Source organism: Callorhinus ursinus, unplaced genomic scaffold, assembly GCF_003265705.2.
Source record: "Callorhinus ursinus isolate GAN/ISIS: 27379988/994484 unplaced genomic scaffold, GSC_fseal_2.0 scaffold7, whole genome shotgun sequence".
In the NCBI taxonomy this organism is placed as follows: domain Eukaryota; kingdom Metazoa; phylum Chordata; class Mammalia; order Carnivora; family Otariidae; genus Callorhinus; species Callorhinus ursinus.
Genome location: NW_027397069.1, coordinates 64145064 through 64156962, shown reverse-complemented (window position 1 = coordinate 64156962; position 11899 = coordinate 64145064). Strand labels below are relative to the sequence as shown.

General features: G+C 44.1%; 1 pseudogene; it reads left to right on the top strand.

Annotated features, from left to right (window-relative positions):
* The first annotated feature begins 1360 nt into the window (after positions 1–1360).
* Positions 1361–1906, top strand: LOC112826908 (ADP-ribosylation factor-like protein 1 pseudogene; annotated as a pseudogene).
* Positions 1907–11899: the final 9993 nt, after the last annotated feature.

The window sequence follows — 11899 nt, the reverse complement described above, 5'->3', positions numbered from 1 at the left end:
CAAGAACAGAAATTCTGGCATGTAAATATTATGTGACAGCATTTGTATTTGTAGGCTGCTGACGTCTTAGATGTTCCAGTTATGTGTTTCTTCTTCCCATTTCTCTATTCAAATTGGGATATATTCTATGTATACTATTTTGTATTCTGCTCTTTTTCACTTAATACTGTAATTTCCTCATGCTATTAAGTACCTTTTTTTTTTTTTAAAGGCTTAAGCTTATAAAACAAGTATAGGGAGAAAAAAGGAGACCATCCCAGCCAGCAACCTCTCCAGACATAAATACTCTGCATCACCAATATTTAGTATATGGGGAAGGTAAAATAGAAAGGGGAGAGAGCATGGATATCTGTTTATTTGAAAGTAATTTACATTCATAGTCAGTGAATCTATAGTTACTGAGTTCTGACTTTTGCTAGGGAAGCAAAAAAGGTAAGAACAGTCTTTGCCTTAAGAAACTTCAAATCTAGTTTGGGATATAAGATTTGAACTTTATAAAAAATTGAATCATACAGAAGTTAAATAATATTTAATAGTAGCATAAACATTTCACAGAAAAGCTGGTGCTACTACATGGTACAGATAATAGTGAGTCATAAAGTAATCATTCCTGGAAAGAACCTTTGGAATCATGTCACCCAAACTTCTCATTTGTACCATTAAGCGGGCATACAACATACTTGATAGTTGTTTGTTTATCTGTCTCCGTCTCCTCCTCTATCCATGACCCCCCACCACACCCCTCAGCCCCTTGGGGATAAGGCTGGGCTTGGGCCATTGCCATAAGTCAGGGCTACTCCATACAGAAGAAGAACTCATTTTAAGCACTCAATAAAGTTTGTGGAAATAAAATGGAATTGACTGTGTCAGGTACACCTCTGTACCCCCAGTGTTTTATAATAGTATGTGATCAATGAATGAAGACGGAACAAACAGACAATGACAGGTGCTTTGGGAAAGGGGGAAGAGCATGAGCTCTCATGTTTAAAACATGATCCATCACATATTGATTGCACTGTCTTTGGAAAATTAGTGAATGATTCTGAGTCTTTCTAGTCAGTGTATGAATCTGGCTGGTATATATTTCTAGCCTTATTATACAGCCTTATTTCTAAACCTATTTTAAAACACTACCTTTTCTGAGGTCGCTGATCCTGATGCATAGTCCCTGCGGCCCATCACCCCTGCCAGGAGTCCCATAAGGAAGCTGCTGGTGGACCTGACTTCCAAGGGAGCTTCTTTGGAGCTGGAGCTGGAGGCCACGGTGAGCAGAAGTGGCAGGGCTGAGGCTCAAATAGGATTTGCTGCCAAGGCCAGAGCCTGTATCTGACCATCAACAAGGGCGGATGGTCGGTTCATCATGGGTGGCTTTTTCTCAAGTATTTTTTTCCAGTCTTGGTTGAAACCCAGGAAATAGGGACTTTAATTTTGGTATTGAATGGAGCAGGAAAAACTATCATTTTGTACAGATTGTAGGTTGGACAAGTGGTTACTACTATTCCTACTATTGGATTTCATGTTGGGACGGTAACATACAAGAACCTTGAATCCCAAGTCTGGGATCGAGGAGGACAGACAAGTATCAGGCCATACTGGAGATGTTATTCTTCAAACACAGATGCAGTCATTTCTGTAGTAGGCAGTCATGTCCCGAGACCAAATTGGCATTCCCAAATCAGAGTTAACTGCCATCTTGGAGGAAGAAGAACTGAGAAAAGCCATTCTGATGGTGTTTGCAAATGAGCAGGGCATGGAGCAGGCCATGACTCCCTCAGAGACGGCAAGTTCACCTGGGTTACCTGCACTGAAGGACCAAAAATGGCAAATATTCAGAACTTCAGCAACTAAAGGCACTGGCCTCAATGAGGCAATGAAATGGTTAGTTGGAACACTAAAGAACAGATAGTAACTCGGTCACTTCTGCCCCTGAGAGGAACACCACCTCACATATCCCTTTGGAAACAGTTAAGTGTGCTTCGTGCTACTAAATATTAAAACCATGTGATTGTTGGCATGCATTGAACTGACTACAGTATGTGTAATAAATATAAAAAATAAGTATTCGGTTGGAAGGGTAACTCACCGTGATTGAACCAACTGAATGTCTGTTCTGTGTAATGTAACATCCTTCCTTGCTTTCTTGTGTTCAGGATATATTCTATTGGTATGGCATTCTTACTCAAATAGAGTCCTGTTAAAGACTCTACTCTTCCTGAGGAAAAAACCCTCCTGTTTTTGAATTAGTGAGTGCAGCTTGTTTGTATAAACACTAATAAATATCTTAACTCAAAAAAAGAAAAAAAAACACTACCTTTTCTCTTTTGGTTTAATTTCATGATTTCATTATTAATCCAATTTATATAATCAGTAAAGTTCTATGTTATTTTGAAGATGCTTTGAACTTGGGTGACCATGAGAATAGAGGTCACAGTAATGCGATAGGGATACCAGAAGAATAAACTGATTTTGGAGGAAGGTCATGACTTGCACCTGCCGTAGTTCACTAGGGTTGCCATAACAACGGACTGGCTTCCAACAAGAAAAATGTCCTGAACAAACCCGTCCCATTCTTTTTTCATCTGTTAGTTTTCATTCCTCTCTCCTCTCTTGCAGTCCATATTATGTTAATCCATATTTACTTGTATTTTTTTTTAAGATTTTATTTATTTATTTGTCGGAGACAGAGAGAGAGCGCAAGCAGGGGGAGCGGCAGGCAGAGAGAGAAGCAGGATCCCCCCTGAGCAAGGAGCCCGATGCGAGACTCAGTCCCAGGACCCTGAGATCATGACTTGAGTCGAAGGCAGATGCTTAACCGACTGAGCCACACAGGCGTCCCCATATTTGCTTGTATTTTCTAAATGTCTTGTTAAAAGCATATCTTGCTTCCTTAATCAGACAGTGAGTTATCTGTGCTTTTTCTTATATTTGAGGACCAGCTGGAGCACTGTAAGGGACCCTTTGCTGGATGAGTATGGGAAGTTGTCCCCAGCTTGGCTCTCCCAGCGGCAGGTAATGGAAGGAGGAGAACCATCAGGTTCCTTGGTCAAGCTTTTTGAGGGAGCCTTCTGCAGCTGAAGCGGGAGGTCAGCTGATGTAAGAGGTTCTACTCCCTGACCTTGGTCAATGTGAGGAAAGCCTATACCTGACAATGGGACCAAGAATAATGTGATCTAGTAGCTGCTGTAGGCAAAGGGCAGGGAGGGTCTGCTCAGTGCAATGCCCTGCCTACTTCCCCCCAGAATTCCATTTGGAGAACGAATACGACATTAAGTTTCTTAAGGAATCTTTCATTTTTAGGAGGTTCTGGAAAATAAATCTAAGAAGCTATTGGACTCCCCCCACCACCATTTTATACTCTTTGAACAGAACTTTCAAGAAAGAAAGAGCTTAGAATTCCCCAGTCTCCAGATCTTCTCAGACCTGTGGGTTGACCTGAGCCTGAGACGGACCACCATGGTGGATCCTGAAGCTGCTCTAAAGTTCTAGGGGCTGTTCAGGGACACCCAGCAGCCTAACAGGTCACACACCAACCCCTGGGCCCAGCGTGAACACTGCTGGGGTCACTGGCCTGAACCAGAATGATGCTCAGTAGTTCACTCAGTACCTTAAAACTCCTTTCCAATTGTTGCCCCGTATTCTCATTAAGAAAACCCTGAAGTCCTAGAGAGACAAAACCTGGGTGCCAAATGAAATCTAGTACATGGTTCTATCAACAGTTCACACTGCTGCACTTCTAGCCTATTATGTGCCATCCTCTTAATTCCATCAGGACTTTCTTTTACCTAATGATTTCATACCACTCAATGATAATTATCTTCATATTATAGGTACTGCACTGATGTATCCTAAGTAGTGACTGTCCACTTGCAGAAGTATGGTGAGACTTTCAGAGATATGGGCCAGGGATCTTTGATTAGGCTGACACATTTGTTCTGGTTTCCCCCCTCATTCATGCCACAAATATTTAGGTGCCTACTATACGTCAGGCACCAGATGGAGACAGGGCATCAGCCGCGAGCATCTCAAAGTCCCCACTCTCATGGAACCTATTGTCTAGCAAGATGAGATAGACAGTATACAAAAAAACAAATGCGTATGTGCTGTGATATCAGGTAGGACATGTTATGAAGAAAATCTAGAAGTGGTGTGATGACTGTTGCTACTTGAGATTGCATCGTCAGCGGTGGGGGGGTACTTTTTCTGATGGCAGTTAAGTAAAGACTTGAGTGTAGTGAGGAAATAACTTGTGCAGATACACAAGGATAAGCATTCTGAGCAGGAGGATCTGCAAATGCAAACGACCGGAGTCAAGGGCATACCTGGTCTGTTTAAGGCAGAGTTGGGAGTTCTGTATGGGACTGGGGGAAGAATAGCAGGAGATGGGGGTGGTAGGGTCTAGATCGCACTGGGCTTTGTAAGTCACATCAAGGATTCAGAATTTCTCTGGGTATAATGGGAAGCCACGGGGGGATACTGAGCAGGAAATGATTGACATTTTAAAAGCATCAGTCAGGCTGCTGCTTGAAGAATCAGGGAGCAAGACTGGAAACAGAGAGAAGGTGATTGCAGTGATCCCAGATATAGATTGGATTAGGGTTGCCAGAGGGAGAAAATCAAGCAGTATGGATATAAATCGAAGTCATTGGTAATCTTCCAATTCTTGGGTTGGATGCTAGGTTTGTAGATTCATTAGATTAGTCTGTGTTACATCTTGCACATATAATTTATATATTTTTTTGATGAGTCAAATGTTACATTTAAAAACATTTTAAATTTAATAGAGAAAGAGAATGGAAAGAAAGGAACTGGGGACAGTGAATGCAGATCATTCTTTCAAGGAGAATTCCTGCTAAGGGAGTGGTCTTGGGGAGGCATGGAGAGGGATGCGGTGTCACTCGGATACAGCACCCCAAGTTTCTATGTCCCTGTGTGGATAGAAATGATCCCCCAGTCAACAGGGGGAGAATGATGATGGAGGGGAGAGAAGAGGAACTTCAAGAATGGAGTTCCTTGTTATCAGAAGAGGGTGGGGTGAGAATCCAGTGATGAGATGAGGCTGACCATTGGTAAGCGCAGGGTATTTCTGCACTGGGATAAGACGGAAGGCAGACTATAAGCAGAGATGCGTGTAGGATGGTAGATTTGTCGTGCGAGCTTGTGAAATTTATTTTCCAATCACTTCTGTCTTCTCAATGACAAAAGAAGCAAGGTCAGCATCTGAGAGGGGGTATGGGGGAAGAGGTATTAGCGTTTGAAGAAAGAGGAGAAGCTCTGAACTAGGAAGTGGGAGAGAAAAGGAACAGGAAATGGGCAGGGTGGCTGGGCTGGCCTCAGGGCCCATGTGTGGTTTGTGGGAATAAATTTTGAGATAATTTGCCTGGTGGTTTTTGTTTTTGTTTTTGTTTTTTCTTTTCCCCAACCTTGTCCAGCTGTTCAGAGATAGAAAAGGAGTAGGTAGAGAACTGAATTTCACCAGGACTTTTTTTTTTTTTTCAGGCTATTACCTTGAAGGGAGAAGGGTAGGGCCATTGAGAAAGAAGGCAAGGGTGTGATTATAATGGTGGACAAAGGGATCTCAGCTCTAGGAGGAAGGAAGTGAGTGGTGGGCAGGGTTGGGATGATAGAATAGTGGCAAAGTGTAGGGTCAGGGGACTCCCAGTCCTGGTAGAGCCATAGAACTGTTGGCAGGCAAGTACTGATGGGAGTAAGACCAAAAGGTGTCAGGGAGTGGTTAGAGAGAAGGACACCTAAAACTGAGATATGAGAGGTGGTGAAGTCATTGATAACGACAAAGTCTAGGGTATGACATGGATGACTGTGTAAAAAGCAGGCTGGAGACCAGGAGCATCAGAGAGCAGTGAATTTAGAGGCCAGAGTGTTGGAGAGAGAGAGTCCATGGGCATAATGAAATCACCTCAAGGGTGATAAAAGTAGTAGCAGGGAGAAAAGTCAGGTGCTGAGGTCTCCAGTGAATGAGGAAGAGCTCATATGGAGTTCAGATGGTTGCAAAGGAAGACCCACAGATGCTGCAGACTGATGGTTGCCAGGAGGATGGAGAAACCATTGTCCAGAGGAGGCATGAGGAGCGAGGAGGCATTAGGAGCAAGGAGGCTCCTGCCCGACTCTGCTTTCCCATAATGCTCCTTGTCGGTTTTCTTTTCATTGTTCTGCTCAAGTGCCTGCTTACACATTTTTCAGTTAAGATTTGAGATATGTTAATTCTTTAAAACTCAACTGCCTTTTGTGGAAGTGACTAAATGAGTCATGTTTGAGTAAAGGTTTCCATGACCAGTGCAGGGCATAGGGAGGGGCATAAGGCTGTTCAGGAGAACTTTCCAGTGGAGTCCAGGATGTGGCTGGCTGAGAAGGTGATTCTCTGATCACACTTGGAGCAGTAGTTTGGGCCAGGTGGAGCCAGGGCCTCAAGGCCAAGGGAAAGAGATTAGATGCTGACCTCTATGGCAGAAAGGTCCTGAAAGGCTTTCTAAGCAGTTTCAAAACAGGACTTCGGAAGAATAAAGAGCAGAGATTGGAGTGGGAGAGGCTGAAGCCAGGAAAGCCAGCTGGGAGGCTTTGGTAGTAGTTACAGAGCCTGAATGGGAGGCGGGGGAGGTACGGAAAGAAGGAAGGAGGGAAGGAAAGGGCAAATACAGGAGATATTTTGAGGAAAGAGCCGACATGATCTATCTGATTATTGCATATTGGAGATGAGGGAAAAGAAGAATGAGAAATGTCTCCAAGGCTATAAGCCTGGAGATGAGAGAATATTGTCACTACCAGAATAAACAGGGCAATGAGCAGATAGGCTAGATTTGGAAGCAAAATAATTGTTTCATTTTTGAAAAAAAATTTTTTTTACTTCCTAAAGCAACACACAGTCATTGTGTCCTTGTATTATAAATATAAGGAAATAAAAAGAAAATAACTAGAGGTAATATTTGGTATAGAATTTGGGTATACAGTTTGGTATACCTTGGACATCTTGTGGAAAAATAATTAGAGGTAAATTGGAGGTATACGTTTTGGTATGGATATGTGTCTGAGAATTTTAAAGCATACGTTAAATCATGTTTTACCTAAAGTTGCACAACCTGCTTTTTTAAAAAAGATTTATTTATTTATTTGAGAGAGTGAGAGGTGGGGGGAGGAGCAGAGGAAGAGAGAGAGACCCTTAAGCAGACTCCCTGCTGAGCGTGGGGCCCGAAGTGGGGCTAGATCTCACAATCTTGAGATCATGACCTGAGCTAAAACCAAGAGTCTGAAGTTTAACTGACTGAGCCACCCAGGTGCCCTGCAAAACCTGCTTTTTAAACACTTAATATGTTGGAAACCTTCTATATCATTGCATGTCTACTACAATGCCATTTTGAATAACCACATATTCGTCCACTGTATGGATAATTTATTATACCAACCCTGTCTTATTGGATATTCAGGGTGTTCCAATTCTTTTGCTACCTTCCATTCTTTTCAGTAGCTATACTTAGAGCTAAATATTTGTTCATGGTCACGATTCTTTTTTTCTTTCATTCCTTTACTCTCCAAATACATATTGAGCACTGAGCCCATGGGATCAAAGGTGGATGTGATCCAGTCCTGAACTAAATTTAAGGTTCATGTGGTTCAGGGCAGGGAAACAGACAGGGAAGCAGACCTGAAGTTACAAGGCGAGCCCCACAAACTAATTCTCCGATTTCCAAGAACATTGTATTTTTTATTTTATTTATTTTTTTTAATTTTAATTTAATTTTATTTATTTATTTCAGAGAGAGAGAGAATGAGAGATAGAAAGCACGAGAGGGAAGAGGGTCAGAGGGAGAAGCAGACTCCCTGCTGAGCAGGGAGCCCGATGTGGGACTCGATCCCGGGACTCCAGGATCATGACCTGAGCCGAAGGCAGTCGCTTAACCAACTGAGCCACCCAGGCACCCGAACATTGCATTTTTTAAAATAGAATTTAAAATTCCTATCTTCAACACTTTGTAAAATGTTGTGAAGATTTCTTTAGATTAATTTTTAGAAATGAAATTGTGATTCAACATTTTAAGATTTCAATCCGTGTTTCCCAGTTGCTCTTCAGAGAGGCCATACCTGCGGTACCCCCAGGACTGGTGCAGCAGAGCCTGCAGACCCTCCCCTGGCACCCACTCTTGCCCCTTTCTAAGCGTAACAGATATCCTCCAAATTATAGCTCGGCACTCAGCTTTCTAGCTATAGATTAATTTCCCACCTTCCTTTGCAGCTCTGTGTGGCCATGTAAACTTTATTTTGCAATGTGGGATGTGTAAGAGAGGATGAGTGAAACTTCTGGTTCCTTTCCGTAAAGATGCTTACTCTGGACATTCTCTTGTCAATTCCCTGTTGATGGCTGAAAAATACTGATAACGGGGGCTATCTTGGAAACACGGGCTGGGGATGGCAGAACGAGCACAAACCCTAGATCGTCTCCCCCTGGACTGTCATGTGAGTGAGAATTAAACTTCTATATTACTTAAGCCCCTGTACTGTTGTTACACCAGCTTAGCTGTCCCCAAACTCATATACGCAGCATCTAAGAGTCTTTCTTAGCCTTGCTAACACTTTGCACTTTTAAGGCCAAGAATATTCTCTCTTTTAATTAAAGTTTCTTTAGTGGCCAAAAATTGTACCTTCTTTTATTTACATGGTTAATGGTTATGGAATTAGGTTGACCTTCTTAGTTGGGATTTTAACAAGCAGTTCCATGATTTGCTTCCTGGTTGAACCCTATGCTCCTCATTTAACTTGGAGTTAGCCTTTACTCCCTTTCCAGCCCCACATCTAATCTGTCAAGAAATTCTTGGCTCTACTTTCCAAATAGATCCAGAATCTGACTACCTCTCTACACTTCTACTACTACCATCCCGCGCCCAGCCCCGTACCCCCCAACTTTTTCCCTAATGGGCATGCAAAGTGATACTTTAGAAACCGCCAGAGTTCATGTCGCTCCTGTGCTCGAACCCTCCAGCAGCTTCCCGTAGTATTCAAAGTAAGAGCCAGTGTTCTCTGTTCCTGCCCCGATGGCCTCCTTGCTGGTCCTGAATGGGCCAGGCCCACCCTGAGCTACGGCCCTTTGCATTGGCTGTTCCCTGTGTCCTTTATTCTTTGTCCAGATATAACCACAGCTCACTCTCTCACCTCCTTCAGGTCTCTGCTGAAATGCTGCCCCTCAGCGAAGCTCATCCTCACCCTGTTAACAACTTCAGCACTGCCCCCCCCAACTGGGCAGTCCTGTTCTCTCTTTCTTGACTGCACATTTGCCTCCCTATAGCCCATGTCACCCCCTAACGTGCTATGTACCGAACAGTTTACTCAATATGCTTATTGTTTATTTTCTGTCTTCACTGGGATGTAAGTGACGCTAGGGTAGGGATTTTGTTTATTTTGTTTGCTGCTCGATGCCACGCATCGTACAATACCTGGCACGTAGGAAACGTATTTATTTCCTACTGCTGATGTAACAACTTGCACAAAACTTAGCGGCTTAAAACAACACAAATTTATTAACTTACAGTTTTCAAGTCAAAGTGTTGGCAGGCTTATGTGCCCTCTGGAGGTTTCAGGGGAAAATGTGTCCCCTTGCTTTTTCTTCCTCTAAAGGCTGTGCCCATTCCCTGCCTCTGGTCCTCCCTCGCGACCAGCTCTGCTGGTATCACCTCATCACCTTCCCTGACTCCTGCTTTCCTGCCCTTCCAGTACCCTTAGAAGGACCCCTGGGGTTACGCTGGGCCCACCCGGTGTATTAGTCAACATGGGCTGCCCAATAACCAAACATCATAGACGAGGTGGCTCAAACAACAGCACTGAATTTTCTCACGGTTCTGAGGCTGGAAATCTGTTAGGGTGCCAGCATGATGGGGTTCAGGTGAGAGCTATCTTTGTGGCTTACAGATGGCTCATTTCTCACTGTGTTCTCACTGGTAGAAAGAGAAGGAGATGGGGAGTTGGAGAGAGAGAGAGAGAGAGAGAGAGAGAGAGAGAGAGAAAGCTCTCCCGTGTCTCTCATGAAGGTATTAATCCCATCCTGAGATCCCTACCCTCATGACCTCATCTAAACCTAATTATCACCCAAAGGCCTCATCCCCAAATACTATCACGTTAAGGGTTAGGGCTTCCCTGTATGAATTTTGAGGGGACACAATTCAGTGAATAGCACCCAGATAATCCAAGATAATCTCTCTTTCTCTCAGGATCCTTAGGGACATCTGCAAAAAGCCCCTGTTGCCGTGTGAATCCTTTTCATATTCATAGGTCCCAGGAATTAGAACATGGTCATCTTTGTGGGCACCATATAACTGCCTATCACAGCAGGTGATTAGTAAATATTTGTTAAATGAGTGAACAAAGCCTTTGGCATATTTAATACACTTCCAGTTTGGGTCTGGTTGCTGTACATATAATTCTAGTTCAGGCCAGACTGTCCTCACCTCTGGGGTTCTAGTGGCTAATTGTTCCCAGGGGACCTCGGCTGTGGAAGTGCCCCTCCCCCCCCAGTGACATAGCCTCAGGTCAGCTCTCCATCCACAGAGCTTCCCTCAGCTCGCTGCAAAGTATGAGCTGATAACAGCTCTCACTTCATTCCCTACTTCTGCTTTTTAGGCCTCTCGATTCTCTAAATATCTGGTAGCCTCTACCGCAATGTTGGCTCTCAGCCCTTACCCATCTCCTCCGACACCATCTACAGGTCACGCTTCCTGAAGGGCCCTGCGCGGGCTTCTCCCTCCTCTGCTGTGGAGGGCAGGGCTGAGTGTTGGCACTTCGGTGACCATAATTGGGAGGAATAGGTTTTATGGGAGCCAGTGGTCACAAGCTCAATCCTACTGTAGTAGCTGCAGCCCCCAAGGAGAGATGTAAACTGCCATTCATTTATTTGTTCCACCAGTGTGTACAGGGCACTTTGCAGGGCAGGAGGGCACCAAGCTCTGCCCTTGAGAAGTTCACTGTGGATCAGGTGTCACAGGAGCACTGATGAGAGTGAGAAGTTGGCGCGTGCTTCCTCCAAACCACAAGGGGCGCTGCTCTAAGCTAGAGGCTCCGTGTGACTCCTAGGGACAGAACTGACTCTCTGGTCGGAGGTACCATGAGGCAGATTCTATGGAATGAGTACTATTTGGTTTTGTTGTCAGTGTCCAGCAAGGCTGCCAAGTCTTCACCAGGTGCTGATTTCCCTGTCATAGGAAATGTTCAGGCAGGGGGCGGGAAGGGGTCAGAGAAGACTCCACCAGTACCTGGTGGGAGATGAAGTTATATGACCCCAAGCTTCCTTCCAAGTCTAAGATTCTGTTTTGGGTGAGGTTGGGGCACCAGGCTGAGAAAGCCCCACGATTAGTTCTTGGGTCTCTGTCAGCTGTAAACAAGGGAACCCGCTCTGGCTGGCTGAAGCAGAGAAGGGATTTAAAGGACATTAGTCACTCCCGCAATAGGATACTTTTCCAAGCACAATGGAGGCTGAGGTTCCAGGAACAGGAAACCACTCCCTTTCCTGTGGCGGCCAAGTTCGTTCTTTCGTTCGTTCGTTCGTTCGTTCGTTCCTTCCTTCCTTCCTTCCTTTCTTCTTCCTATGCTGCTCGCATCCCTTCTTCAACTCTTTGTTCTTTCTTTTTTCGAAATTTTTTCAATATTGCCTTCATAGGAACATGAGCTCCATGTTCGGCATTTCTCTTTATATTTCCTGTCTTTTCTCTGGGACATAAATAGAATTGAAAAGAAGAGGGAGGGAGATTAGTGATTGTCTCCATTCATACAGCATCACTCTGCCCGCTGGTACTACGCGACTGAGATAATCCTTACAGGATTATTTAGCCCACCTTTTCCTTTGTTTGCTTTCTTCTTCTTTCTTCTTCTTCTTCTTCTTCTTCTTCTTCTTCTTCTTCTTCTTCTT